This window comes from Schistocerca piceifrons, chromosome 1, assembly GCF_021461385.2.
Source record: "Schistocerca piceifrons isolate TAMUIC-IGC-003096 chromosome 1, iqSchPice1.1, whole genome shotgun sequence".
NCBI classification, from domain to species: Eukaryota; Metazoa; Arthropoda; class Insecta; order Orthoptera; family Acrididae; genus Schistocerca; species Schistocerca piceifrons.
Window position 1 is genome coordinate 100,679,503 of NC_060138.1, and position 5,494 is coordinate 100,684,996.

General features: G+C 42.9%; 1 pseudogene; it reads right to left on the reverse strand.

Annotated features, from left to right (window-relative positions):
- Nucleotides 1-2,359: 2,359 nt before the first annotated feature.
- LOC124727816 lies at nucleotides 2,360-2,477 on the reverse strand (annotated as a pseudogene).
- Between the last annotated feature and the right edge of the window lie 3,017 nt (nucleotides 2,478-5,494).

The following is a 5,494-nucleotide window of genomic DNA, read 5'->3' on the forward strand; positions in this document are numbered from 1 at the left end:
ACATAGAACAACAGACACCACGCAGAATGTTAGAACTGGTACGAAACTGACACAAACAACTGTAGCGTGCATCGCCGAAAGAAACAGGAAACGGTCATGAACCAGAGCGTAATTTTGGATGAGCATCTCAACCGGCACCAAATAGTGTTGCCATGTGTAGGGAGACTACCATTTGCCTCTCTACCCCCAAAAGTTCGGCGCACATTTCCACAAGATGTTAAATGTAAAACTGAGCAATCGCTCATTTTGCCTAGCGTCCACTATTGGAAAGCGTGGTATCTTCACTGCCTACCTCACATTGCTAGCCGCCACGAGACTGCAGGCCCAGCCGTTCCTAGTGCAGGCGCAGTACTAGTGAGTTGGACAGTGCAGGCGACCCCATGCACACAGCTGCCTGCCTTCACAGTAACATAGCAATGGCCGGCCGGCACACCCATGTCAATCAAATAGGCAGAATCCGTGTAGGATACGGTGACCGATGCCCGGCGACCAATTTTCGTCCAAGTGCTGAGCGAGATCATTTGTTTGTTTACAAGGGGAGACCGACATTGTTCGCCCACTTTCGGCCGGTTAGTGACGCGTTGCTCTGACAAATACAGGCACACGCCCTGTAATCTTTCTCAAACGATTTTAGAAAAACGATTATATATCAGCTTCATGATGATATGCCAATCATTTCGTTAATGGTCATAGTTATTGTGATATCTGCAATAAAGTAAGACAATGCACGGAATTCTAACAAATTTGGAATGAAAAATAGGGGTCGCTATGATTTGGCTACTGGTGTATACTACACAATATGTTGCTCCGCATGAAACTTAGCAAACATACTGAATTTCTTTTTAGACTTTGGTGGAGTTTTCCATTTGTTACCAGTCTCGGGAAAACTGATCCTCTCTCGCGCATTCATTTGCGATCGAGCGCCAGCGACACAGCCAGACTGAAATATCTGTAACATCCCTCGTATATCATAAACACTTTGAGACATTGAAACGAGATTTTTGCAAATGGTAGCATCTAAAGAGGAAAGTATTTCGCCATATGGTCATTATGCGCGAGTTCATCATCTACTGTGTTATTTCACTAGCTTCAGAGTGTTTCAATGAAATAATGTAATTTTTAAGGGCTATTGACAAGTGGTCAAAGAGAAATACTGTGGGTTTTGGTACAACATAAGACAAGACATTACATGTTTCTTTTTGTAATGAGGGTATGCTTCTTTGTATGAAATGTTGATCATACTTGTCCTCAGTTCCTCACTTAATAAACTTAATAATCCACTTGTAAGTTTATGGTTAGGTGGTTTCTTATTCTATGACTGAACACAACTGCGCAAGCTGTAATGACATTGTCTAATAGTGACAATTTTGTCATGGAAATACACACTTTTACACAGCTTACAATGTGACAATGCTGAGACAGTTGTCAAAATGACGCATCTCGCCCTCTGAAAGTGAATTAATCCTAAACACAACAGTATTAAATTGTAACTCTCAGAAAGTTAAATAATCCTAAACACAACGATGTTAAATTTTTAACTGGAAGTTTCTTTACAAAATTATTCTTACTATTACGTTATGATGTTAGCCAGTACTACGATAAATCATCCAGTTCTGGTTCAAAGTTTAGAACTATTTTTAGGATGACAATGAAGTCTATGGAGAATGGTTAGTTTTGTGAAAAGTTGAGCAAAAGTTTACCCTAGGTCGCTCTAGTTTACAGTGGACGCAAGCTGGTGAACCGACAAGTTTACACCTCTGCACATGGTATTTACCTTAGCTGCGATGAGCTGTCATCTCCATGGCTGCTCTTGCCCACTGAAATTCCAATAACATTTAATTAAGCCTTTGCTGAATTTTCCAGCAGAAACTCTCCCTATGTTTCTCGATATGTGAGAAAACATGAACTCATATCTATTCTCAGACTATGGTGATATATACGCGCATGGCTGGAACAGTGTGCCTGCTGTAATGCCCTCTCAGTTCTCGCAAGAACAATTAACAAACTGGCTGGTTCGTTTCTCCACAGCTCAACGACGCTACAGCTAATTTCTAGCTAGAGGTCAGCCGTTGTGAACACAGTTTTCACACAAATTTGTCCTCTTCGTCATACAGGGCGTTATGCGCTCCGTTCTGCAATTGACACCAGTTCAGAGAATCACTCCATCATAAGACCATATGAGGCCCACCGGGACCATCCGATAGCCGTATCATCCTCAGCTGAGGAAGCGGATAGGAGGGACATGTGGTCAGCACACTGCTCTCCCAGTCGTTATGATGGTTTTCTTTGACCGGAGGAGCTACTATTCCGTTGTGTAGCTCCTCAATCGGCATCACGAGGCTGAGTGCACCCAAAAAAATGGCAACAGCGCATGGTGGCCCAGATGGTCACCCATCCAAGTGCTGCCCACGCCTGGCAGCGCTTAACTTCGGTGATCTGACGGAAACCGGTGTATCCACTGCAGCAAGGCCATTGCCAGTTCAGAGAAAAGCGCCTAAAATTTAGCTCTCGTCTTTCTCATAAGCGAACACTCTCCCCACCTGGGTTCTTTCGTTCTCCACCTCACGGGTTTTTTCGACCAATAGGAGCGTTCCTCTTATTTTGTGGAAACTCTCTCTGCCAATCACAACTGTTCTACCATTGAACTGCATGAAAATCTCAGCACTTTACCCCTTTCTGGTGTGTTTCCACCAGTCAGCCGTTTTGTGCCTGCTCCAGGCGCCTAAAAAGCAACAGTCTATCACATGTATACCACTTGCAGTTCACGTGATCGAATGCATCACTGGTTTTGTTTGTATCCCCTCGGTATTCTGAAACGCAGTTTTCTAAAACTTCTTTCTGTCCTACTTCTGGTGGCCTGTTATTCGCCCTGCTGACCCGCTGTGGGATGCGCCTGCTTAAGAGCTTTTTGTAATGCCTCCCGGGTGTGGCCTCTGCATCTGCCCGCACTGGCTTCCACAGAAAATATTTCCTCTCGTTGCTTGTTTCACCTCTGCTCATTGGCTTGCATTATATAGGAGTGGTGTGTTAATACCGTTGATTGAGTGTCATCCCTTTTGCATTACATACTTCTAGGCAGATCTGCTGATTACCGCCGGAGTAATTTAGGTGTCATATTCACCTTACCGTTATGATGTATGAATTCTTATGTAAGGTGCACAATTGTCCATCGTTTATTCTGCCACCTTACACACTGTTTCAGAACTCTCTCTCAATTGTGTCTGCATGTTACTGAGGTAATGTAGTATGAAATCCATTGCGTTTTGGCAAAAGAAGGAAATTTTAACGTGGCGACATGAGAAATGTAGGTATTAATCAAAATTCGCTGAACATGACGCTTCTCTGACCCTTTAGTGCATCGTGATTTCTAAATGACATCAGACATCTTGTCGGAGTGTGTACTGTGTGCATTGGATGCTGTAACGCTTAACGTGAGGCACTAACTTGACAGTATCAGTGCCAGATCGGTATCGTGAGAATTGTCGTACATGCCAATAAAAAATACTAGCCCGCCGCTTAAATAAATTGTTCAAAGATCTACTTAGCTTGACTAACAGAAGAGGTGGATTGGTAGGACACATTCTGAGGTATTGATACCTCAGTAGTAGTCAGTTTGGCTAGTCTTCACTACTTTTAGGACATACATTGTATTTGCTTGCAGAGATGAAGAGGTTTGCACAGCATAAAGTAGCATGGAGAGCTGCATCAAAACAGTCTTCGGACCGACGACCACAATAACAACGATGTGACAGACTTATTAAGCAAAAATGTTCAGCATTAGAATCAGTTTTACCATTGACAAAAATGGCTCTGAGCACTATGGGACTTAACGTCTGAGGTCATCACTCCCCTAGAACTTAGAACTACTTAAACCTAACTAACCTAAGGACATCACACACATCCATGCCCGAGGTAGGATTCGAACCTGCGACCATAGCCGGCTTACCATTGACATTAGAAAATGCATGAATCTCACATCCATAGAAGAAGAAACTATTTTCCATAATACTATAGATAACTAGGCTTGACAATCCTGATTTAGACACTCGTTTCATTTTCTGACTCAATCTTTAATTATCACTTTTGGGTCAACGTTTGTAACCCGACCACTACAACCAGACGCTATCTCATCGGAAGTGTGATAACAGTACCGCTGATTAACGGATTTATTTGGTAACGTGGTTTACTTTGCCACTGTTCGCGAGATGGAAGGAAACCTGGTTCGGGTTCCAATGGGCCACAAATTCCATCTTTGGCATTTCTGAAGAGCTTGCACTGACATCGTATCTCTGCAATGCGTTTTTCTTTACTCGATCTCCAGCTCTTCACTTATTTCATTCCACTGCAAGCAATTAATTTCAACTTCCAGTGAAAAGGGAAGTTTCAGTTTTTTGGAAATGTTGATAATGAATAAACAGAAGAAAGTTACTTAGCGAAAAAGTCTTCTCTCGGTGGCCGTTTCCTCAACTTGCAAATTTCATTTCCACAGGCAATTTAGAGGACATGTGTCCATAATTCAGTTTAGCAAATCACCTGTAATGAGAAAAAAACAAATGTTTACTATTACTGTTATTCCAAATACCCTAAAATGCTATGAAGTGTTAGATGCATCCATGTGTTAAGCTAGAATGAAATGTTGTATGTACAGGAGGAGCAATTTAAATAGATGATAGCTATGTGGGAGGGACCGTACTCCTGTCGGTTTCTTGGATGGAATATTTCGATCTGCCATGCTTGTAGTACTATCATAAATCCACTTCTAATCTCAGCAACAATCACGGCTGGATGGGCACAAGCCGACATAGCACGTTACATTGTTGACAAAACAGCGGTACTACAGTCTAAGTTTCTTGGTAGATTGGAAATTGCTTTAAATGTTCAGAAATGTAAAACCGTGCAGTTCACAAAACCAAGAAACTTAGTATTCCATGACTGTGAGTCACAGTTAGTATCTGTGACCTCATAGAAATACCTGAGTGGTTGGTTGGTGGTTAGTGGTTAACGTCCCGTCGACATCGAGGTCATTAGAGACGGAGCGCAAGCTCGGGTTAGGGAAGGATTGGGAAGGAAATCGGCCGTGCCCTTTCAAAGGAACCATCCCGGCATTTGCCTGAAACGATTTTAGGGAAATCACGGAAAACCTAAATCAGGATGGCCGGAGACGGGATTGAACCGTCGTCCTCCCGAATGCGAGTTCAGTGTGCTAACCACTGCGCCACCTCGCTCGGTATACCTGAGTGAAATGGAATGATGATGTTGGCTCAGTTGAGGGTACAGCAGGTTTATGGGTAGAATGCAGAGAAAATGCAATCAGTATAAAAAGGTGTTTGCATATTGGCCATTCGAGCGACCTATCCCAGGATATTACTTAAGTGTGTGCGAACTATACTGTATTGTAGTAACAAGGGATATTGAACGAGTACGGACAAGGGCAGGCCGAATTGTCACCGGTTTGTTTGACCCGTCGAAGAGTGTCTCAGATATACTGAAAAAA